Source organism: Toxorhynchites rutilus, chromosome 1 (assembly GCF_029784135.1).
Source record: "Toxorhynchites rutilus septentrionalis strain SRP chromosome 1, ASM2978413v1, whole genome shotgun sequence".
Classification (NCBI taxonomy): Eukaryota; Metazoa; Arthropoda; class Insecta; order Diptera; family Culicidae; genus Toxorhynchites; species Toxorhynchites rutilus.
Window position 1 is genome coordinate 90,580,680 of NC_073744.1, and position 27,038 is coordinate 90,607,717.

General features: G+C 38.2%; 1 protein-coding gene across 3 annotated transcripts in view; it reads right to left on the bottom strand.

Moving 5' to 3' along the window:
• The window catches only part of LOC129768931 (uncharacterized), a 130,369-nt gene that overhangs the window by 83,933 nt on the left and 19,398 nt on the right, over window positions 1-27,038 (bottom strand). The window lies entirely within an intron of this gene.

The following is a 27,038-nucleotide window of genomic DNA, read 5'->3' on the forward strand; positions in this document are numbered from 1 at the left end:
CCAATATTGGATGCATAAAACCTTGTACCTCTAACGTAACGCTCTCGTTTTCGAAGTCCCCCGAATATTCATTTATTCTTCATTCAGAATGGATTCAGATTTAACTTCAAACAAATGATCACTGATTCAACGATAGTCCTACGTCACCATTGCGGTTATACCATAGATATAACCCACTTCCTGTTTTTGTTTGAGATGACAGTTTAGCGGAGTGGAAAAAGAACCACCAGTGATGCCATTTGGTTTGTTTAATTATTCAGTATTTTCGACTAACGAACTATCCGCGTTGACGATATTGGGGAATAGGCATGACAGTATGGATTTGCAGAAGGAATGAATACACTTTTAAAATGAAAATTATGAATGAACATGAGTTTTACTTAATCAAATTAGTACTCTATGTAAGTGAAAATCACCATTGCCTGCAAGTGGTAAAAAACGTCATAAAAAATATGTTTTGAGATAATTTTATATTATAATGACAAGTTTTTTTGAGAATATCTGAACGTCTATAGAAAATAATTCAAATTAGGGTCATGACAACGTACTTTAAGTAGAAAAAATTATGCCAAGAAAAAAAATTCATACAAATTTTAGCAAATATAAACTGATTCGGGCCGACTAATATGATAGAGAATAGTTTGCCTCATACAAACTAATGCCGTATCCAGATGTCGATACCTAATCGTCGTCATCGTGAATAGGTAACAGCGTTACGGTCGTTGTTAGGTCGATGTTTTTTTCGTCGATTGGATTGTGGGAAACCAATACAAACAAGCAGCAAGCAGTGCTGGAAGCAGCGCTGCAAGCAGGTCGACGCCTTGCACATGTTGGCGAAAAAGTGGCGTCAAGTTGTTCGATGAATGCATATGAAAGGTCGATAACTCGATTGCAAGGTGGCAGCATTTGAGGTCGATTGTTGACATTTCATCGACCCGATCTTGGCAGGCAGAACGGAATGTGGGTTGGCATACATGTATGCACTCTCCTACGAAACATAGTGGAAAAAATATATTCGTCGATGTAAACAAGCGGTGAAAAACGAGACACTTTTCGACGAGTGATTTGTATGGAGTTCCACTGTCGTGATGCAAATCTTTTGAAAACATTCACATACACCGGCAACGTAACGACCCGTCAGCTTTCGTTCAACGAAAATGACCAGCAGGATTTGTAGAAAAGAATAATTGACGGAGAGGGACGGTTCGTTGGGTTGTTGTCTGGACTTTGTGTCTCGGCTTTTGTTTTGATTTTGGTTGTATTTTTTATGCCAACATATCTCTTGGTTCCAAACTTCGGAGTCAAAATCATTCGCGACTAGCCGAGAAAAATAGTCTATAAATTATTATTGTTGAATAATGGTCGGGACTACGGGGTTTATGCATTCAACTAATATAATTCAATGATTTTCATTGAATTTATTCATATTTAGAACTGATTCTAGGCATGCTGATTCGAAAGAGGGCATTGCAATTTAAAACTGTTGTAGGTGGCGACACCATGAATAACATTAAATAAATAATTCATTTGACATTTGACGTGACGGTACTGGTGCGAGCATTGACTGCATGTGTGAATTGGTGAAGACGTTGACGGAACGTGGACGTTCTTTTCCGTAACTTTCTATGTGAATCGCACATAAGAATCTACTATAATCGACGAAAAAAAGACGGGTGGGCAATGTCGGGGACATAACCGGAGTGACGTAGGACTATACAAAGGGGACAGCTTTTGTTAAATATATATTTTAAATATATTGTTTTATTTTCTTCTCCTACGTGAATACCTACCTATCTACCTGAAAAATGGATTAGTTTACTGTTTACTCTTTATGAATATGTTGATGGTTCTGAAAAGAACCTTTGGTGTTGTGTTTTTGTTATCACTCGATATTCCCATCTTGTTCGGTTAAACCTTCCTGTTTAGCTATTGCGTTTGCCATTCGCCACAGCTTTCACAGTTGGAAAATTTCTTCCCATCCAGCTTGTGACATATTTTACAGTAAATTACATTCAATGGCACGTCGCATTACCACCACTCAGTATCGGATTGGAGGTAATTTTAACCTGTAATTGAACATTTGCGATGACAGTGGTACAGTGTCGACTTTCAATGTGGGGTCATAATTTGGACCCCGAACTCTATGTTTACAAAAATGTCCAACTAAATATGTCGCATTACAGGTCCGTCCAATTAGCTAAATGTCGAGATAAGTGTAAATTACTGTACTTTCAATCTAGAAGCAATTTAAGAATTGGTGAAAATCAATAAGCTCAGAACAACTGGCAAATTCACATACTCATCATATCCTGGCAAACAAATTATGAAAAAAATCAATTTGTTTTATTATTATTTTGGATATTGTTTTAGAAAGCATTGAACTGTATTTCCTAAACTCTTTTTTGGAAGGTTTAATGGCCCTGAAAAGCGCCTTATTTTATGGAATGGTTCCAATTTAGAAAACTTTGTACTCGTGGTTTTGAAAAAAACCATTTCGAACGCCCTCGATGCCGCCTTGTTCTGGATTTGCCACCAAAGCAGATTGTATAAAGAACAAACTTTTTTCTTCTGCTACCTGATGCGGTTTTGCGATTGCGTTTGCTACTCGCCACTCGCTGCAACTGCCTGTTGTTGTCTTGATGTGTTCTATTCTAAATGCGGTTTTTCTTATCATTGCGAGCAGCTTTACCAGCCAACTCGATCACTTCGGCGGCCGAAACTATATAACGCCGGCTAGGTGGACTGGTGCACTGGTACTAGAGATGGGCAAACCGTTCATGAACTGTTCAAAAGAACTAGTTCACCAAAAAGAGTGAACGAACGGTCGTTCTTTTTTACTTGGCAACAGTTCACATGAACTGCTTACCCAGTTCAGAACGAACTGTGTACGAAGACCGCTGGCTGAACTGTGTATACAGTTCAGTTCAGAACGAACTGAACGGTGAACGATGAACTGTGTATGCAGTTCAGAACGAACTGTTTACGATGACCGCTGGCGGAACTGTGTATAGCAGTTATTGCAAAACATTGTAGAAAAACAGCGCAACGCTAGTTTGTGCTGAAAATAATAAATCACGGTTCAAACTAGATGAAAATTTCAAAATCATGGTTTGATTTTCTATTTTGCTAAGATATTTTTAACAAAATTCGGACACAGAGTTATTGCTAACAAACAGCATTTTATGAATGAAAAGAACAGTCCTACATAACATTTCACACTTTTTTATACATGATTTGACATATCCCTCTAATGTACGAAAGAGTGAGTGAACTGCTCAAAAGAACTAGTTCACTTAAGTGAACGGTTGGCCACTGAACGGTTCATTAAAGTGAACTGTTTTGCCCATCTCTAACTGGTACTAACGCGCTCGGCCTAGCTACCCTTGCTGAGCAATTGGCGGATACACCTACGGGGAACTGCACACTTGCACGGTTCGAGTGGGACTTTGCCTTTCCCTTAACTTGTCCTCCTTTGTTACGTCCACGATGCCGATGCCGTACAACCACACGGGTTTACGGTTTGAAAGAAAATAAGATATTTTTTTGGGGCCCACGTGTTTTATACTCTAGCGGTACACACTCGCAGGATAGAGACAAATCGGCAGACTCAGCCAGAGGGGCGAGTCCAACGAGACGAACGAATGAGCGTTAAAAGGGAGCGATGGCAAAAAAAATACATCATACCGATTTTAACCTCCGACCGAGAAGGTCGCGTTTTCTTTCAGCTCGGCAGTTTGGCGTTTTGGACAGCGGACTAGGACGTCTCCCCCTGGCGATTCCGAAGGAGTTAATTTTAATTATTTTTATGTGGCAGCAGAAGGAGAGCGTGAAAAGGCAATAGCTCGTTTCGACCGTGGAGGGCGGGCGCTTACCGGCAAACCGGAAAAGCGCGCGCTTTTTACGCCGTCACTGACGCCACGCCCCCTTTTTCCGGGGAGTGTTGCCAATTTATTTTGTAGTGATTGTAGTGATCTCTAATTATAATTTGAAAAAAAAAGAAATAACACGCGCATACGGACAGTGAAGTGACAGAAGGAAAAACAGTTTTAAAATAATTTTGAAAGTTTATTCGCGATAATTGGTGGTTTTGTGCTCTTGCTAAAAAAAAGTGCGAATTTCTGGACACATATCCCCAAGTGTAAAGACCCAACAAAATTTCTCAGTGTTTTCATCTGAAGATTAACCCACTTGTCGGCTATACCTAGGGGATAGCCTGACAACAGCATGGCTTCCAGTAGCTCCGGGCCTCCGGGAGGCCGGGCTACAAATTTGTACGAGGGTAAACCTACCCAACGTACTGCTCCAAGGTGGGCCGACCCACTGAACGGCAACCTACAGATTCTGTTACTACGTGCCACAGGAGAGAACGTGATCCCGGCTAACCCGTTCGTCGTGAGTAAGACGATCGTCAACGCTGTAGGAAAGAAGTACTACACAGCGCGACCGCAACGAGACGACAAGAAGAGGACGCAGTATATCCTTACGGCCAAGGACGAAGATATCATTGGTAAGCTCCTCTTAATCAACAAATTAATTGTTGAACCCCCTATTGAAGTGATTTACCACCCAACCCTAAACCAACGTAAATGTGTTGTTACTTGCCGTGATGTCATGGACATCAAAGAATCCGAACTGGTGACAGAGCTTTCCGATCAAGGTGTGATCGATGTCAAGCGCATCACCAGGAAGGAGAACAATATTGTTGTGCCAACTGCCACTCTTTTTTTTTTTTTTTTATCTTCGCTTATTTTTCGTCGGCCTATTTCCGCCACTTTAGTGCCAATCACCGACATCAGGGAGGCGACTCCACCTGTTCCTACCTATCAGACTCAACAACTCATGAGCCGGGCCAACTTCTTTTACTTCCGCTCCGAAGGAAGACGTAACCAGAGATTTTTCGCCTCAGAAAATCCCAACGACGCCAGCTGGGATTGAACCCAGCCCGATCGGATTGTGAGGCTGTTACGCTAACCATACAACCACTGGCGCCGTCTATCTGCCACTCTTATTTTGACGATTCGTGGAACTGTTGTTCCCGATTTCATTAATTTTGGATTTATTCGGGCTGGGACTAGAAATTTCTATCCCAACCCAATGCAATGTTTTAAGTGTTACAAATTTGGACATACTAGCAAACGATGCAAACGCGAGAGAGAACCCGCTTTGCCGAAATTGTGGACAGGAACATCCAGAACAAAAGGATGGAATTAAAACCTGCAACGCTTCAGCATTTTGCTTGAATTGCCAAGGGGACCATTCCTCTTCGAATAGGAAATGCCCCGTATGGCAAACCGAGAACAACATCACAAAAATCAGAATCGATTATGGTATCTCCTACAAAGAGGCGAAAGAAAAACACAACGGTCAAAATAATGGACCAACTTTTGCAAGTGTTCTGCAAGACAGACTCTCCAACTTGCAAAAGCCAACACCCAGCTGCAACTGCAAATGTAACTGCGCCTCGGCCGCTTCTAGCCGCGAAAGCACTCCCCCAATTGACACTACAATCGATACTTCCATGACAGAGTCGACAACCGACAGCTCAACAACGGAATCCGAAAACGAATCAGTCATTTCAATGGACACTTCTGATGTTCCAAACAAAAATAAAAATAAAAGGAAAATGGCGAAAGGATCATCTTCAGATTCAGATCAAAAATCCGAAGATGAAATCCAAAATAACAAGGACAAGAAAAAAACAAAAAACGAACAATGAACTACACCACCAACAAATAACAGCACAACACCAACAAAAAGTTACAGGAGGGTTGTGCCCAGGACACGACCGCATAGTTGACGTAGGATTCCGTTAAGCTATCTGTTGATTTTGGATATGTTTGAAGAATCACATCGTTAAACTCTTTGATAATGATTTGGTGGCTCTGAAAAGGGCCGTTTTGTTTGGTTGTTGGGTATTGTTTATTCATTCCACCAGTGTTTACCAAGTGATGATGACAGAAGGATGGTAAACAGTCGCAGATAGATGATACCGAAGTGGAACGAGATATGATGAAAACCGCCCTCTGTGATACTAGACGAGATGCCTCCTATGTTATGTATGGATGAATTAAAAAAAACTCACCAATGTAATATAAGATAATTACCAAAGCTCCCCCTAATTTTATTTATTTGCAATGCCGATTCTCCCGAGGCAGCTTGGTTTTGATGTCCCTTGGTTTTGATGTCCCTTGGTTTTGATGTCTCTCGGTATTGATGTCTCTGAACACATTTCGGTAGGAACAAAAGTTCCTCCTACTTTCATGTATTTGCAATGTCGATTTCCCCATGCAGCTTGGTTTTTATGTCTCTGCTAAGGAACACATTTCAGTGGCAGCAAAAGCTCCCCCTACTTTGATGTATTGGAAATGCCGAATCCCCCGAGTTAGCTTGGTTTTGATGTCTCTGTTAGGGACCCGCCGCATACGTCGTCAATTTCGACCAATCAGAAGTAAGTATTTCCGTTACGATAAGGGTTGAGATTTTTCAATTGTTCGATAGTTAGTTTCATGACATATATTATTTTCTTCAGTATTAAAAATTGTTATGGAGTACCGAAATCGATTGACGCAACAATTTCATCAATCCATCATGGAATGACTGAGTAATAAGCGTTTGAAATTGGACAATTTTCACGATGTGCTCGATTTTCGATTTTCAATTTGTACCCCAATATGTTCCCGAAAGACGTAATCCTACGTCAAAAACAACAACAACAACAACAACACACATCAAACAAAAAACAACAATAACAACAACAGCAACGCACATTCAACAAAAAACAACACAAACGCAACAAACACACCAAAGACTTCCACACCAAACAAAAACAACACCAATACCTCAAAGAAAGCTTCTCTTTCCAAGGGTAAAGGACCATCGAACTAATTCTCTTTGAATAGTTCAAACATACACACAATTAAGACTTAGGAATTAGAGTTAAAAACACCAAAACATTCACTCCAACACAGAAATTCGGGATACAATGGAACATCAGAAGTATCCGACAAAATATTCTAGAATTGAAAATGCTTATTTCGAACTCTAATCCCACAGTCATAGCCCTTCAAGAAACTATGACACCAAACAATTTCAATAAACACTTCATCTCAAAATATATCACATATTTCAAATAGGGTCCCAACCCCTCAAACCACGGAGTTGCAATCGCAATCAAGGATGGCACTCCACATGATCTTCTTCCCATTACCACTGATCTTCAGGCAGTGGTAGTGCGCATTAAACACCCCTTTTCAATCACCGTCGTTAGCATCTACATCACTAATGATTCCGATCCGAACACTCTACGCGGCCAACTGGACCATCTGTTCGCCCAACTTCCCGCCCCAATCATGCTTATGGGTGATTTCAACGCCCACTCATACGCCTGGGGAGGTGCATACCTCGATCGAAAAGGATCCATCATTGAGGATTTCATATCCGACCATTCTCTTCTCCTTCTTAACAACGGCCAACACACCAGAATCCATTATTCTAGTACTACTTCAGCCATCGATCTCACTATAGTATCAGACAAACTCTCTTCAAAGCTTTCTTGGAATATCCACGATGATACTTGCGGAAGCGATCATTTTCCAATCTTCACTTCCTTCGGCCAAACTTCTCCAGAGTTTTCAACAAGGCCAAGATGGAAATTTGAATACGCTGACTGGGCTGGCTATCAGTTTGACATTGAAAACCGCCTCTCCGCTAAACGAGATTGGACAGCCGAGGAATTCTCCAAAGTTGTCCTAGAAGTTGCAATGGTGCACATCCCCAGAACCAGTGGCATCCCTGGCAGGAAATGTGTCCCATGGTGGTCGCCTGAGCTGAAGGCAGCGATCAAAGGTCGACGTAAAGCCTTACGCAAATTAAGAAAGGCCCATCCGGACAGCCCACTGAGGCCCACTCTGCTTACAGAGTTCCAAAGGGCTCGCAAAGAAGCTATAACTGTTATCAACACAGACAAGCACAACAGTTGGGTTCAATTCGTCAGCGAAATTAATCCCAACGCGTCAACAAAGGAGTTATGGAGTAAGATTGGCAGGCTTCATGGCAAGAAAAGGAGCAAAGAATATAATTTTCTAATTAACGGTCAATACACCAATGACCGGAAAACCATCGCCGAGGCGTTTGGAGATTTCTTTGCATCCGCCTCCTCCAATCAAAACTACGACCAAACCTTTCTAACCCACAAAACGGAATGCGAAAGAATTCCCATCGATTTTCATACCGATGTGGAATTTGACTTCAACAAAAACCTCTCCCTCAAAGAGCTCGATTGGGTACTGAACAAAGTCAAACAAGGATCCACAGGACCTGATGACATCAGCTACCCTATGCTTAAGAATTTACCCCATCTCGGGAAAAAAGCACTTCTGAAGCTCCTCAACAAAGTCTGGGACAGTGGAGCCCTCCCCAGTTGCTGGAAAGAGGGTTTAATGATCTGTATCCCGAAACCAGACATGAACAACCATCTTCTTGACAATTTCCGCCCCATCACTCTCCTAAGTTGTGTTGGGAAAATCTTGGAAAAAATGATCAATCGACGCTCACGACTTTTCTAGAGTCAAATAAGCTGATTGATCCCAGACAATTCGCCTTCCGTGCGGGAAAAGGTACAGAAGATTGCCTTCTAGCAATCGAAAAAATCCTAGACGACGCAACTGAAAAATTACACCACATTGATATTGTTTCCCTGGATTTATCCAAGGCCTTCGATCGGGCATGGAGGTACCCAGTGCTGAAAAGCCTTTTCGACTGGGGGATTCGTGGGAGATTAGGTCTCTTCATTAAAAGTTTTCTAGAAAACCGGACTTTCAAAACCGTTATTAACAACCACCAATCTTCTCTAAAAATCCCAGAAAACGGCTTCCCACAAGGCTCAGCACTTTCACCAACCCTCTTCAACATTGCCATGCAATCTCTATTCGAGATTATCCCGGACCATATAAAGATCATAGTCTATGCAGATGACATCACTCTTATCTCTACGAGCTGCTTCGGCTTAATTCAGAGAAAGAGGCTTCAAAAAACCTTAGACTCCATCCAAAACTGGGCTCTAAAAACAGGTTTCAAAATTTCCCCGAAGAAATCCAAACACATACATATCGGAAAAGCTCTCAGAAGGAGAACCTATCTTCAGCTCAACAAAATCCCGATCCCTACAATGAGGACATTGAAAATACTAGGGGTTACTTTCGACAAGAAACTCAACTTCCTATCACACTCCCAAAAGACCAAAATAGCCACCAGAAAGACACTGAACATCATCAAGGCTATCGCCGGCAACCTAGCCTCTGGTCATAGAAAGACGCTGCTAAATGTTGTAAATGTTTGGTTGGTCCCACAAATCCTTTACGGAATAGACACCTTCAGCCGTGGAGGGGACAGAGTGTTAAACACCATTCAATCAATTTACAATAAAGCAATTAGGCTCGCAATTGGCGCTTTTCCCACCAGTCCTACATTTGCTGTAATGGCAGAAAGTGGGCAACTTCCCTTCACCCACCTGGTAACAAAAGCCATCACTAATAAAGCCATCCGTCACTTGTCACTCCCCGAAAGCGACCACAATGTCCCATTAATACATAGGGCTAAAACATGGTTCAAAAATCTCACGAACAAAGATCTTCCCGAAATATGTGAACGTTCATCTGCGACGGGAAGAAATTGGAACGTCAAACCGCCGAACATTAACCTTGAACTTCTCAAGGCAGTTCGGGCGGGAGACCCTTCTCCAAAAGTCAAAGCCTGCTTCAATAACCTCCCTTCCTACCTTCTTCTTTAACCGAGAGTCGAGCGGACAGATCTGATGAGTGATTCCAGTCCCCTCTGGACTGGTTTTATTGTGGCCCTTCACTGGGCTAGAGGCGAATGAACTGCAAAGTTTAAAGCCTCTTAAAAACAAAGAAAGAAAGAAGAAAAATACATTCATTACGATTTGTTCGCTCGTTGGATTCACATGCAGGCTAAAAAGGGTCCTTTTCAGGATCACAAAATTATCTTCAATCTAAAGAGTTTATTGTTTTGTTGTCACTCGATATCCCCATCTTGTTCGGCTAAACCTTCCTGTTTAGCGATTTGTTGACACTCGCCACAGCTTTCACAGTTGGAAAATTTCTTCCCATCCAGCTTTGTGACATGTTGTACAGTAAATTACATTCAATGCGACGTGCCGAAGCGCCACTCAGTGTCGCATTGGAGGCGATTTTAACCTGTAATTGAACATTTGCGATGACAGTGGTACAGTGTCGACTTTCAATGTGGGGTCATAATTTGGATTCGTCCGTTATAATTTTCACCTTGTTTGAGATTTTAATTATATTTGGTATCCCTTTGATTAAATCATGATTTATTATTTTTTCATAGAATTTGTGCGCACATTCATTGTTGATTTTTATGTATAATTCGTCGACGTTATTAATTTTGCATATTGCTCCAAGTTTATCCATTGTTCGTCGTAACGATACCAAGGATTCTGTTGGTTTAATAATTATTTCTTCTTTCTCAGGGATCCACGTTATGTTCTCTTGAAAATCATTATTTTGTATTTTAATTTGAGCTTTCTTTCCATGTGAAGTATCATGGCCATTGATCACATCACCTGTGGAAGATTCCGATTTTTCTTTTCTAGCTTGCATTCGGGTTGTTATGAATGCATCTTGGCTTAATTTTGTATTCATGTCTTTCAATTCAGCTGTTGAAATACGTGATAGCGCGTCCGCTACTACGTTCTCACAACCTTTTTTGTAATAGACATCGAAATTGTATTCTTCAAGAGCTAGACGAAACTTCGTCAGCCTGCTTGAAGGGTCAGTTAATGTAAAAAGGTACACTAAAGGCCTGTGGTCTGTGTACAATTCAAATTTTCGCCCATATAAATATGTACGGAAATGTCGGACTGCCCAAACCACAGCCAAAAGTTCCTTCTCTATAGTTGAATAATTTTTTTTCTGCGCTATTTAGCGTCTTGCTTGCAAAGGCTATTGGTTTGTCATTATTGTTACTGAGTACTGCACCTATACCATAACCTGAAGCGTCAGTATGTAGTTTAAAAATATTTCGTTCGCTAAAATCTGGATAATCTAACACCGGTGGGTTTATAAATTGTTCCTTTAATTTTTGGAATGCTGTTTCACATTCCGAAGTCCAATTGAATGGAATGTTTTTTCTCGTAAGGAAGTTTAATGGAATACACGTTTCAGCAAAGTTTCGAATTTGTTTCCTGTAATAGTTGGCGAATGCTACGAAGCGTTTAACTTCGTCAGCATTTGAAGGGCTTTTCCAAGTTTTTATAGTTTCAATTTTTGAAGGGTCAGGAAGGACACCTTCTTTTGAAATAAAATGTCCTAGATAAAGCAGTTCTTGCTTCAAAAATTTACACTTAGAAGGATTAAGCTTCAATTTTACTTCTCGAAGTCTTAGAAATATAGAAATTAAATTTTTATTGTGTTCGTCAAATGTTTTACCAAACACAATAATATCATCAATGTAGATTAAACATCTTTCCAAATTAAGTCCCGACATCGCTACGGTCATCAATCGTGAAAAAGAGGATGGACTGGTTTTCAGTCCCATCGGCAGTCGGGTCATCTGATATTGGCCCGACGGCGTTGAAAAAGCAGTAATGTGTCTGTCTTCAGGCTTTAGGTTACATTGGTAGTAGCCTTGCGACAGATCTAAATGACTAAAGTATTGCGCACCTGCTAGTGAATCAATCACCTCCTCAATATTTGGAAGAGGGAATTTATCATCTTGAAGACTAGTGTTGACTTTTCTATAATCAATCACCAATCTCCACTTCTTAGTATCATCACTTGATTTTTTTGGTACAAGCAATAATGGACTGTTCCACTCTGACTTGGCTTCTTCAATAATTTTTTCCTCTAACATTTTGTCAATTTGTCGACAGATTTCATTCTTCTGTGAGACTGGTAGTCTGTATTGTTTACTAAACGCTGGTTGACTATTGGGTTTGGTGGTCAATGAAGGACAATAAACATTGGTGGTTCCATGTTTATCTCCCTTTACACAAAATATATCTGAGTACTTCAGACAAATTTGCTTAATTGTTTTTTCATCATCCCCAGATAGATGACTAAGTTTCAATTCTTCCAATAGTTTTTCCGCTCGTGTTTTGTCAATATTATTCTCTTGTTTTTTAAATTCGATAACATTGTACTTTTCAGCTGATGTTATCTTCGGTTCCAGTTGCTTGATTATTACTGGTTTATTTTTTAAATTGATTATCCTAACAGGTATAGTACCTTTCGAGGGTTGACCAATTGAGTTTGCAATAAATACATTTGGCATAACCTGTTCGCTAAGTACTACACACGTGCTGCAAAATTTTGTTTTTACATTGGTAGTTATTTCTGTTCTTGGTGGTATAACAATCGACACAGTTCCATTAAGTGTTAGGGGTATCTGATTCATTGTATTTTGGTTGTTTCTTAATGTCAAATTTAAAGCTTCAAAATCAATATTGGCTTTATATTTCAATAAGAAATCCGTGCCTATCAATCCTGCTATGCTGCTCGGCAATTTTGGAACAACATTAAATTTAATGTCGAAATAGTCATTACCGAACTGCAATACAGTGTTGACGGACCCAACGGATTTTGTTAATCCATTTATTCCTTTAATTGAGATTATATCTTGTTTGTCTATTCTCACATTTTCAGGTATGTGTTTTATATCAATAACACTGCACGATGCTCCGCTATCAATAATAAAACTAATAGTATTGTCAAAAATGGTAAATGCTGTTCGGGGTGACGAGCTTAATTTTCCTTGATTCAAGTCAACGAAATAACTCGATCAGATTAGCTTCCTCTGTAGGTTGCTGTGCTGCAACTGATGCATTCGATTGCTGAGGCTCGTGATCTGCCAAATGTGCATGTTGCCTATAGTTTTGCTGTTGCGAATGTTGTTGGAAATGATTATTACCGTTCCCCTGATTTTGGTAATTACCGCGTACTCTTGAGCCTTGATAATTACCTCGACCTTGGTAATTACCTCGTTGTTGTTGTTGGTGGTTACCACGGCCTCGGAAGTTTCCCCTTCCACGAGAGTATCCACGGCCTCTTTCATTGTTGTTGTATCCTCCTGATCTGTTTGAAAACCCAAACCAGAAAGCATTTTCAGTTTTTGACGCTTCTGGTGCACATTCTAGTGCGTCTGAGATCGCCTTATTTAAAGTACTAGGGTTTCTAGCCTTTAAGAAAAACATGGTCTGGGGATTTTTCAATCCTTCTATGAAAGCTTGTACAGCTATTGGCTGAACAATACTGGATGCAGCAGCTTCCGATGTGAAGGTATTGTTCGACACGTGTGCCGCTGCTAGTTTTGTCGCTAGCTTTTCAATATCAGCGCCAAACTCGCTGACAGATTTGTTCTGTTGTCTTAATTGACGAATCTCGCTCTCCACCGCTCTAGGGGTGAGGCGTATGGTAAATTTGTCTTTCAGAACTTGCTTAACTTGTCCTAACGTAGTCACATTTTCAATGGAGCCATGGGCTGCTCCTATTAATCGAGTTTTTAGGAATTTTATGATGGATGCCTCAGGAACATCTTCCGAATATTCTTTGAGCAGATCCATCGTTTCTAAAAATAATGATAGCCCAGTTGGCTCGCCATCATATTTTTCAATAAGTTTCATAGCTATTCCAAGATCTAGCGTAGCCATTTTGGATGGTTCAGGTTCAGATTCACTTGTTTCCTCTTCTGATAAGTCTGAAAATTCACTATTCTGTTCTTCCTCTTCTTCTTGTTCCAATTCTACCTCTTCTTGCTCTTCGATTTCGTCTTCTTCTTTGTCTTCCTTATTTTCAGTATTTTCCCCAATTTCTAAATCATCATCCTCTATAGCTGTGCATTCGAGGTCGTTTGATTTCAATATTACCAAACACTCCCTTGCTATGTTTTTAAGATCGATGTATCTGTTTTTGAAAGCTATCGGATTTTCCGTTCCTCTAGCATCAATCACTACATGTTTAACTTCTAGCAATAGCTGTTTGATATCTTTAATTTTTTGTTTCTTTGTGGGTAGCGTATATGATTTATGCTTTTTTAAATTAGTTAAAAGCTTATTTAATCTATCCCCCACTGTAAAAATAAAATCCATTTACTTACATTAATTTTCGTTGTTTTGCTTTGTACTAATCTACATGGTCGTTGAACTGATTGAAGAACACTTCACTGGCGGTCGTCTGAATCAGGTTTCCGGTTGCTCGTTGTTTGGATGCGGCCTGCGGAGGCGCTCTCCTCTACGCAGCCTGTTGTTAATTTTGAAGTTAGCCTGTGGATGCGCATTCCGCATTGCGTCGTGAAATGATAACAGGACAATGTTGATGGTCGCATGCATTCACTGATGTTCGCTGCGGTTGATTGTTGCTGCTTTTAACCGTTCTGCTGTCCCGGTGCTCTCATTCGGTCACAGTATTTTGATAATTAAATTAACTGTGTGCTATTTTTCGTTTTGAATTTCGCACTACGGTGCGGCTGGTCTGAGTCTTTATGAATTATTCACTTTATGGTCTTTATGATTATTCACTTCACAGTTCACATAGCACAAACGTTAAACATCGTTAGAAGTTTAAGGGTCTGTTGGCGGTGCAATTTCGCAATTAATTTAATCGCGATGTATCCCACGGCGGCTGCCGCAAGTATGCAGATTGCTATCGTCTGTGCGTGGCTGTTTTCGGCTGTGCTGTTAATTGCTGCCGGCGCGACGATCTCGTCGCTGCTAAACCAACCCATTGTTGGTCGGTAATTAATGATTGCTGTGATCGATTTTTCTTCTGCCACTTATCACTCGACTTTTGCACTGTTAAAACTCGGAACTCGGAACTTTGGACTCTTGCTAATTCTGCTGATCGCGCGCCTTGAATGTATCGTTAAGGCGGGCATCCACCACAAGCTCTTTTGAACAGTTCATGAACGGTTTGCCCATCTCTAGTACCAGTGCACCAGTCCACCTAGCCGGCGTTATATAGTTTCGGCCGCCGAAGTGATCGAGTTGGCTGGTAAAGCTGCTCGCAATGATAAGAAAAACCGCATTTAGAATAGAACACATCAAGACAACAACAGGCAGTTGCAGCGAGTGGCGAGTAGCAAACGCAATCGCAAAACCGCATCAGGTAGCAGAAGAAAAAAGTTTGTTTTTTATACAATCTGCTTTGGTGGCAAATCCAGAACAAGGCGGCATCGAGGGCGTTCGAAATGTTTTTTTTCAAAACCACGAGTACAAAGTTTTCTAAATTGGAACCATTCCATAAAATAAGGCGCTTTTCAGGGCCATTAACCTTCCAAAAAAGAGTTTAGGAAATACAGTTCAACGCTTTCTAAAACAATATCCAAAATAATAATAAAACAAATTGATTTTTTCATAATTTGTTTGCCAGGATATGATGAGTATGTGAATTTGCCAGTTGTTCTGAGCTTATTGATTTTCACCAATTCTTAAATTACTTCTAGATTGAAAGTACAGTAATTTACACTTATCTCGACATTTAGCTAATAGGACGGACCTGTAATGCGACATATTTAGTTGGACATTTTTGTAAACATAGAGTTCGGGGTCCAAATTATGACCCCACATTGAAAGTCGACACTGTACCACTGTCATCGCAAATGTTCAATTACAGGTTAAAATTACCTCCAATCCGATACTGAGTGGTGGTAATGCGACGTGCCATTGAATGTAATTTACTGTAAAATATGTCACAAGCTGGATGGGAAGAAATTTTCCAACTGTGAAAGCTGTGGCGAATGGCAAACGCAATAGCTAAACAGGAAGGTTTAACCGAACAAGATGGGAATATCGAGTGATAACAAAAACACAACACCAAAGGTTCTTTTCAGAACCATCAACATATTCATAAAGAGTAAACAGTAAACTAATCCATTTTTCAGGTAGATAGGTAGGTATTCACGTAGGAGAAGAAAATAAAACAATATATTTAAAATATATATTTAACAAAAGCTGTCCCCTTTGTATAGTCCTACGTCACTCCGGTTATGTCCCCGACATTACCCACCCGTCTTTTTCTTTTTCCTTTCCAATCGTGCTTCATTGTATTTCGCTGCTACTCTAGTTGACCGTTTTAGTCGGTACGATTTGAGGAGCACAAAATGGACCAATCAAAAATGGGCACATAGTGCATTTGGACAATGCTTGATACAGTGGTCATCCGCTAACTGGGCTGAAGCCGCCTCCCGGTTAGCGAATTCCGCTCGTTAACTGGGCTGACTTTTCAAACGCCAAAAAACACTGAGGGGAACGTCAATGGATACACTCAGAAAAAATATGAATTGAAAAATATGGAAGCGCAAAATGAAAACTACACTAAGAGAAATAATTTGTAAATATAACGATTTTTTTGGTAAATGCAACCAATCTTGTTATTTTCTACCGTACTAGTAATTGGATTAGCCTACGAGCATCTCCTTTTTTTCACCGAGTGTCTCCTTTTTCACCGCTTGTTTACATCGACGAATATATTTATTTCCACTATGTTTCGTAGGAGAGTGTATGCATACTGACAGATTTCTACTACGAGGTGTTTAATGAAAGTGGAAAGGTGGGAATGTTTATGTTTATATATAATTATCGTACGATTTAATTTAATGCATAAAAGTTGTCATCAAAACCGGAGTTGAGCACATCTCTAAATTTTAACAAATATTGTTAAGAGATTTCCAGCAGTTCTTGATGTTTAGTGTAGTGATTTTATTTTGAGGTTTATATTCACAAACATACAAGTATGACTAATAGAAATTAAATGTATATAGTGTGCCTAGCCAGCCCATACATGCAAACGTGGAGGCGATATACATACATCCCAGGAAACAATAAATCGTATAATTATCGTTTATATAACTTTTTTTTTTATATAATATACATGTATATGGCCTCCAATTTCGTATGCATATGCCAGTTATACACATCATAATTAACGTCGCCTGGGTGGTGCGGCCCACCCCCGGGTGCAAGGTTTTAGGGGTGCAGAATGAACCGAATTTATATGAAGAAATTGGATAGATATGATTTTTGATGGGGAGTGGGGATGCAAATCAATTCTCCCGCCCCGGGGGCAAAAGCTTCACTCGACGTCACTGTACATCATACAAGTAATGTGTCTTGGATGTATGTATATCATCTCCAATAAACATGTAGTACTGAACTTTATTTAACCATTTCTATATAAAATTTTGCGATATTTCCACTAAAACACTTTTCACTTTTCTTGAAACCGGAAATATTCGGACTTAAAAATAATTTTTAACGTAATATTCCAAACATACATGTATTTAATAGTTATTATAATGATCACGGCAATATGTGGAAAGATATTTAATCCATTGCGTTTTGAGGTGACACTATCCTAGACCAGCTGGCGGGCGCCTAGAAATACCTACGCGGGCGACCAGTAGACCGCGGACTACCGTTTGGCCCTCCCTGGTCTATACTGATATTTGGTATATTTGCGACTGAACGAAGTAGAGATGGACAAATCGTTCAAAAGAACTAGTTCACCAAAAAGAGTGAACGAACTGTCGTTCTTTTTTGCTGGGCAACAGTTCATATGAACTGTCGCCCCAGTTCCCAGTTCCCATACCCAGTTCAGAACGAACTGTGTACGGTGAACGATGAACTGATAATACAACTTAGAACGAACTGACCGCTGACTGAACTGTGTATACAGTTCAGAACGAACTGTGTGAGAAGACCGCCGAATGAACTGTGCATGCAGTTCAGAACGGACTGTGTATGGTGACTGGTGTATAAGAGGAAAGAAAACGAACGAGTGATAGATGAATCAAATCAAATCAATAGTCCTCAAATTAACGAATAGAAACAAACGATAGCCCCATGAAACAACAAAAATAATATGTCGGTATTGTCGCTTTCATAAAAAAGCGCATCATTTTCAGGATTTAAATTGGATTGTAAAATTATTTATCAAATAAAAATTTAATTTCGTATTTTGGAGCTCAGGGTAAATATTTCAGTAAGTTGGTATGCGAATCTACCTAACTTGGAAAATAAGTTGAAAGCGGAAAGATTTAAACAGTTAAACATTAAAATTCGCGTCGCTAATATGAAATATGTTTTATATTATATCATATTGTGCTCGATAATTTTGAGATGGACGTTCGCGGTTTGGGTACAGTTTTGCCTATAGCATTTATTGCAATACATCGTAAGCAAAACATCACAATGTTAAATAACGACTCAAACAAAATCGAGATTTCAAAATCAAAGTTTGATTTTCTATTGTGCTAAGTTATTTCTAACAAATATCGGACGAATAATGATTAATACGGCATTTAATGAACGAACAATCCTACATAACATCCCACACTTTTTATACTTGCTTTGACATATCCCTCCACTGTACAAAAGAGTGAGTGAACTGCTCAAAAGAACTAGTTCACTTGAGTGAACGGTTGGTCACTGAACGGTTCATTAAAGTGAACTGTTTTGCCCACCTCTAGAACGAAGTACTGAACATTTCGTGCCCTATACGGCTATTTTATACGGTGAATTCTATTGTTGCATTCTTGCTCGGGTATTCTGGGATATTTGCTATAAACAATAGAGCTTTGTTTTATAGCAATACGAATTTTTTGACAATGTCCAATATCTTTCTCGAAACGTCTTGTCAGTTCTACTGGTATTGTTTTGATTCTTTTGTTGAGGTAAGTTATTTGTTTTTTCAATAAAACTTTTGATTTTTATTCGTTCTTTTTCAGTTAAGATAGCAACTAAATACGAGTTTGAGAGGAGATTGAACACAGATTATTAAATATTAATCAAGAAAATTAAGGCAGGAAGGTAAAAGATATAAGCAAATTCATTATTGAAACTGCTAACTGACAGTTTTTATAGGTAGAAAAGCCATAGAAGCCTAGCCCGCATAAATTGGGAAATTTTATCAAGAAACTAAACGTGAGTAGTTCATTATTTTCCATAGCAAAGACCTGAAAACAAAAGAATTGTTAATATAAATGCCATATACGAAGTTCATTCCAACTCGACTGGACTTTGGCAGCAACATCTTAGACTGCAGTGAAACCTTGTGTATAGACATTGGTCATTCAAGCAACATTGCATACTTGAAATCATTAAAAAATTATACTACTTTTTGGAAAGGGTCAAAAAAATTTCTTAATTTTTTGCATAAATTTATAACTTAAAAACTGTAATACCTTCAAAATTCTGATCGAAGGATGGAATGAAGGAAATTGTTTAAATTTTCATAGAGAAATACCAATTTTTTTATTTTTTTCAAAAAAAAAGTACGCTAAAGAATATTTTTTCAATTGAATTTTTTTTCCAAAAACATATATTTTTCAACAAGTCACTCATGCATCGTTAGATGGGCACTTTTTCTAACAACACCTTTTTCATGTTTTTTGAAAAAAAACATAATTAAAAAAAATCCCAATTTTCTATAAAATTAAGATAGCCATATAGTGGATTCGACAATGTTTTAAATCTTATTTACTTTTGTCTTATTTGAACTTTTGTTGAACATGTGAACTTTCTATCTTTTATAGTTTCTGAAATATATGGCATGTTTGTATGGAGAATCCAAAAAAAAATTATGTTTCACTCTTAACATTTTTGTGTAAATAGAAAATCAATAGAAAAATGTTTGCAGAACATGTACATCGCTATAATCTATACATAAAAAATTTACGAGTTCAATATTAATAGTAATTCAAAAAATCATGAAAAAGTTGTTCCAAAAATTCTTTTTCCGCAAGAGCGCCCATCTTCCGATGTATGCTGAGATTTGTCGAATAAAAAATTGAAAAAACTATAAATTTCCAAAAAAAATTATCCATACACTATGAGACCTACAAAATGTTGGTTAAAGAATGAATTGTAGATAATTATTTGAGTTTTCATTAAATAATATCAAACAAATTTAAAAAATAAATAATTGAAATAAATAAATAAAATAATAAAAATAAATGAATATTAATTTTTCCTCTTTCCTTATTTTTTTTAGCTCTTTTATAGTCAGCTTTTCGCTTTTTCATGTTTTTTTTATTGAAAAATTACTATTAATTTCCAACTCGTAACAATTATATGTATAAACTATCGCGATGTACATGTTCAGGATTTTTTTTCCTATTTAGAAACATGTCAAGAACATGTCAAACGCAAAAATTTACACAAAAAGAGTAGAATATTATTTTTTGGGAGTTGGAGACTCCTGAAATATATATCAGAAACTATAAAAGATAGTAAGTTGTGGTCTTCGACAAAAAATCATATTTGAATAAGATCATCGTCGCGTCAAATGTCGAACGAATAATTTATTCAATGTTATTCATAGTGTTGCCACCTACAACAGTTTTAAATTACAATGCCCTCTTTCGAATCAGCATGATTAAAATCAGTTCTAAATTTTTGATAATTCAATGAAAATCATTTTTCACGATTTTTTAATGACTTCAAGAAAACTTGTTACACTTTTACATACAATATTCATTTGATACGGAAAATTTGATTTTCAATCATTATTCCGTTCCTGAAGATGTGTTTATTTTTCCCGTCGCAGAGAAAACGTAACTTTATACACCGAAGAAGTGTGTTTCTAACGTTGCTAATTTGTTCTGCAGTTCTGCAGCATCTTATACTTTTGTTTTATACTTACCATTATAAAAATTAAATTCATTACTCGTGTAAAATTACATGTACTTTTTACTTTCCGTTTTATTTATTTTATTTCATGTAAAATTCAAAACTGTCAAATTCAGCTTCGATGTCCCGAATTGTATGAGAGAATAATTGACGTAACGTGATGTGACTTGACGTAAACGTGACGTGGATATTGTATGTGAATCGCACTTATATCGTTATTTTGAATTTAAATAAAATTAGGATTAGTTATATTTTTTTTCAAAGAAAACATGAAAAAACTGTTGATAGAAAAAAAACCTTTTACCTCTAAAAGTGCCCATCTTCTGATGCATGGGTGACTTATTAGAAATTGTAATGACTATTCACATAATTTTCTTGAGAATTTAAAAAAAATTGTTTTTCACAAAAACTCCTGGGACGAGTTGGCATGAAATTCGTCAATAGCAATAAAATCCGACAACGGACCTGATCACGAACGTCACTTCACTGTGAAAAAGCAAAGTATGTAGAATAGAAGGTATCTGCTTTGTTCAAGTAGTGGTAGGCAAAAAAAAGCAAAAATATTAATAAACCATCGATCGAATTCATGTTAATTCGAACATTTTTTTTTAAATTGTCACACAAGAACTGTCTCAAAATTTGTTTCGAAATAATGAGATAGCAGTTTACTTAATTATTTTGAAAATTAAAAACAGTGAAGTAAAAAACATAAAAACAGTAAATAAACAGTATTATGAACATAATGCAAAAACCGGTGAACAAATGTGTGGAGAGTGTGCAGTGTCGTTCCCGGTAATTGGTAATATGATGAAAGATTAAGTCACTGCTGATTTTTTGTCTTTCATTATAGCATCCATCAAGAGTCAACACGACGCTTTCATTGGTTTCGGTTCGGAGTGTTCAGCCGTAGTGAGCCCACTTGAAGGGACCAAAATGGCGTTTTTGGAAACGAGAAAAACTTTTCCTCCATCCCGGGTCATATTCCGAAGTGATTGCAAATTAATATTTTGCACTTTTACAAAAAGAAGTGGAGTAAAGTGAAAGTATAAAATTGGAATTGCGTGTGAAACTATTTGAATTATGTGCCAAATGTTATGCTACTATTCAAAATTATTCTGCTCCGGCATCGCGGGACATTTTGCTGAAGTAAAAAAACTGTTCAGTATGAAATCGAAAAAACATCACATAAAACCTTAAATAAATGCGGTAAACTATCGTGTTTATCGTCGGCTCGACTTGCGATTTTGTCACTTTTTATGGTTTTTAGAACTTTTAAAATCAAGAAATATTGTAAAAAGCTTCAGATATTCGAATAAATTGAGGAGTTCTTATTACTAACTACTTTGTGTGTGTAACACATGCTCTCTCCGTGTGTATACAAAGGAAATTTCCCTTACCTTCTATTCTACGTACTTTGGTGAAAACGAAGTAAAGTGTACATAACCTTGTATACAAATCATTTCGTTTTCATCGTGAAGTGACGTTCGTGATCAGGCCCAATGTTATACCTACCTGAGATATAGTGATCCTGAAAATTTTCATACTTACCTGAGACGTAGTTGACCTGAAAAATTGAAACTTACCTAATATAGCTTTCATTGTAATAACGACAATGAATCTAACGACAATGATCTACGTATTCTAGGGATATTTTTAACCTAGAATTGTAATAAAGTCATGAAATCGGCAACGGCGAAAAATTTCTCACAATGATCATATTAAGTTAGATTTACAGTGTACTATTACCACAATTACCAATCAGGTTTGAATCAAAAGCGTAAGCAAAAAACGCTTACTTTGGTGGAGAAAGTTAAAATCATCAAGGAGTTTGAGAAAGGGGGATGTACTCATGAATCGCTTGCTCAAAAATATGGCGTATGATCATCATCCGTGTCGAGATTCATTCAACAAAAAGATGACCTACGAGCAAAGATGGAACAGTATAGAGAACACGGAGTTAACAGCAGGAAGACGATGAAAACGCAAAACTTCCCATTGATGGAAGAATCCGTATATGTGTGGATTTTGCAACAGCGAGAGGCCAACATAATCGTCACTTCCGAGGTTCTGCGGGTCAAAGCGGAGTTACTTTTCCGAGAAATCCAGAAACGTGGACATTATGTGAACCAAAAATTTTCATTCTCGGATGACTGGATGCGTAGATTCAAAGAACGATTCGGTCTGCATGTCAAGCGGGTTGCGGGAGAAAAAGCTTCTGCTGACGTGGATGCTTACATAAAATTTAAGGAAATATTAGCATCAAAAATAACAGAAACAGGACTTCAAAAGTCGCAAGTGTACAATGCAGACGAATCGGCAATTTTCGTAAAGCTGCTTGCGTCACGAAGTCTGGCACTTTCCAGCGAGAAAAATGTTTACGGTCGGAAACTAAATAAAATGCGATACACATTTATGCCATGTAGCAACATCGACGGTTCAAACAAATTAAAACTAATGTTTATCGGAACCGCTGCAAAGCCACGATCATTTCCGACCAAAGAACTGCTCCCGGTGTCATATTACAATTCAAAAAAAGCATGGATGACGCGAGAGCTTTTCCGGGAGTGGTTCTTTAACGAATTTGTACCTGCAGTAAGAAAGTTTTCCGGCGAAAAGAGCTTAGAACCAAAGGCTCTCCTGGTACTGGACAACTGCACGGCCCACTATACAGGAGGAGACAATTTAATTTCTGATGATGAATTGATCAAGGTGAAAACCTAATTAATCAAAGTGAGAAACTTTACATTACCTCTTTTTCCATACAGCTGATTTATCTACCGCCGAATGTCACATCACAGTGTCAGCCAATGGACCAATCCGTTATCAATGCAATAAAAACCCGGTACAAGCGGAAACTCATGCTGAAACTGGTTCTTGAAAACGAAGAACTCAAGTTTGAGAACCGTCTCAAGAAGATATCTCTGATGCAAAGCATTGATTGGCTGTCTGCTGCTTGGGATGAAATTTCACCAAGCACAATCGAAAATTCTTGGAAAAAGCTCTTGGATCAGTTTCCAGGATATGCGTGGAGTTCTGATACACCAGATGAGTTTCAAGATGATACGAGAGCGCTTGTTGTTGCCATAGATACTCTAACTAACACAACTACAACCGACGAAGATATTAATTTATGGCTAAAAGATCAGGTTTACGATGGTGACAACAACCCAACTTGGCTCACCAGTGCGGTCTTTACGGATACGGAGATCATTGATTCCATTTTGCAAGAAAGCGTGGCTCAAGAAAATGACTCTTTCACCGAAGATTCAACAGACAATATTTCCCTCGAGATGTCATCCGGAACTGTGAGTGACATTGCAGAAGAACCAACATTTTCTGATGCCATGAAGTCTATAGATTGCCTACTGAAATTTGTGAAGAACGATGCAGCAGACGTTAGCCGACTTAAAGTGTTGCGCACAAAACTTATTGACATGGAATGGCATAAAAAAAGCATGTGAGCAAGCTATTGTTGTGTTTTGTTATTTTTTATTCGATTTTTGAAATATATTGCTTTAAAATTCTTATTTAATGTAATAATGGTTATTTCTTCCTTTGAAGACGAGTCTGAATCGGTTAAAAATAAATTGCTTCGCTGGGTAACCAGGTAACCAGTAAGCACTAAAAAAGTGTCTCAAATCAGCACTGTATCCACATATTGAATACTGAATAAATGCTTATTACACTCTATAAACCAATATAGGGTGGATATAATGCTGGAAAGGCGAGATATAGGGCTCTTTAAATGCTTCAGTTACAGCCTTAAGCATTACTAAAGCTTACTTACGGCTAACTGAGAACGTCACTTGTGATGGCAGCCTTCACTAAGCAGTTGTATTTGATTCGTTTTTTTCTAGGAAAAAGTCATCAAATCTATCGGGACTCGACAGAAAATTAAAATAAATAATCATGTATTTAATGGGCCCACACAGATTTATTGCAGCCATTTTATGGATGATATTGATATATCATTTATTTAGATTTACGGCGCACTGTTTGGAATGAGAAATAATTGTTATATGAAAATTACCCTACGAGGTTCGAACCGAGGTACTTCTGCAACATGTCTGTTTTTCTGTAATGTCTTTGCTATCTGGACCACTGTTGATACATATAAATGAATGGAAAATAGTCCTATTTCAATAACCGCGCTCAGATACCTGCTCAAAAAGATCATGTATGTGTGGGTCTGGAAAAAATGATAGCATTAAATGCGCTTATAGGGCTTCCATTAATGCCTATTTTCATATGTTTTATCCTAATGTTTGTTAGCATTATATGGTAGCACTAACTGCGCATATCTTATTCTTCTTTAATGGCGTTAACGTTCCCTGTGGAACTTTTGCCGTCTCAACGTGTTCATTAACTAGCGTCATTCATTAATACTTGGTTGAGATTTCGATGCCGAATAACACGCCTTAAATGTACTCTGTAGTGGCAAGCTCTAGAATACGCGTGACCACAGTGCAAGCCGGAAGAATTTTCTTTGACGAAAAATCCCCCGGCCAGAACGGGAATCGAACCCGAACACCCGGCATGATAGTGTGGGACGCTAACCACTCGGCCACGGGTGCACATGCGCATATAGGGCTTTCATTAATGTTTATTTTCATTAATCTTTATATGCATTAATTATGTTGATATAAGGCCTATAAGCATCAAAAAAGCAGATATACTGCCATTTGGTATTAGAGATGCTGAATTAGTGCTATAATAGAGCTATATGTTAATGCTTATGGTTACTTGGGTAATTTCAATTAAGTTTCCATTAGCGATACGGTTGTTTATGTTAACGTTTTATGTGGTTTTTCAACATCGGATTAAAATATTCTCCCCGATAATTTGGAAAACTAGAACGAATCAAGGCGTCCCTGAAACATCATTAGATCATTTTCTTTGGGTGACACAATTCATCCAAATCACAATTAACATCAAACACATATTAAAACGACCGCTACTAAATATATCACTGAGCAGCAGCGGTGGTTCAAAACGGAGCAGATGTGTTCCACTGTTCGTATTGGTGTTTATTCGATTGACTCTTCAATCCCAACGAAAGTGCATTCCTATGCCTATCGATCGTAAAACCATTGGTATGTGCACATATACTATGCACATTCCGGACCTACTTATGATTCCCTCGAACTAAACGGGATCAAATCTGTCCTTTCGTTTTCCTTCTAGGTTAACTTGAAGAGTTTCTGGGAGCCGTTTATGCCAACTTTTTTTATAAATCTTCAGCTGGCCCACTTGATCTATCGCACAAATATTTTGCCAATGAAATTCATCTCGGACCATCGCCAAAAAGTTCATTCGCACCAAGCTCCGATTTTCTGCTTCTCGAATTAATCGATTACATTTTGTATGTTGAAATTTTATTCGATGGAAATAGATGAACAAAAGATAACCTTTTATGTCTTCATTACAAGAACTGAAAATGCAGTCGTATTGCAACTTGATATTAATAAATTGGACGATGGTCCGAAATTCCGAAAGCAGGATCGATGTTGGGCCGATATTCTGGAATATATTTTGACACTTGTATTTACTATTTATATATACTAGAATATACTGATTATTTCTCTCAGTGTATTGATGATCATAGATCCGTGATGCATTGAGTACCCCTCACCAATGTTGTTGTTTACATTATATTTGACGTTTAACTGATTTTTAACTGGGCTATCGCCCAGTTAGCGAGCGCCCAGTTAAAAAGCAGCTCAGTTAAACAACGCCCAGTTAGCGAACGAGTGCTGTATTTCACAATTATTCAATTATTTATCTCAAAAAAAAAATGAAATGTTATTCGTTATGATAGATGCGTAGATATATTTCCTATCAATTGATGCAAAAACCTTTGCGATCTATTGAGAAATGCTCGAGTTATAAGCGTTCCAAATCTTGCATTTTTTTCTACCTGTTCAGTGCCTAGATTTCCATTTCACCCCCTATATCTTCCGGTTAGACGTAGTCCTACGTCAAAATGATATTCTATGCAGATATCTTCATCAAAATTTGCATTTAAGTAGTGTTCGGAATTTAAATCAAGTTTCGACGCATGATCCAAATTCCGAACAGAAGTTTTTTGAACACGCTATTTTCAGGCAATAAAGCAATAGTTCACAAATTGAGGTATAAGGACAATACAATTCTGGAGTATTTGTTAAATAATGTTTGTAAACTCTTCTTGCAAAACGTAGGTCGCAGGCGCAAACCAATGAGAGTAAAATTGAATTTCTTAGTCAGGTTTTGTGTGGAATGACGTATGAAGTCGTCAGCGGTCAAGTGACTAAGGTCTCAACCCGCACCCTCTCAAACAGTCACCGAGTATATCTAGACAGTCCCTTTTCTGGACCGTAACTTCCAAAGTTACGAT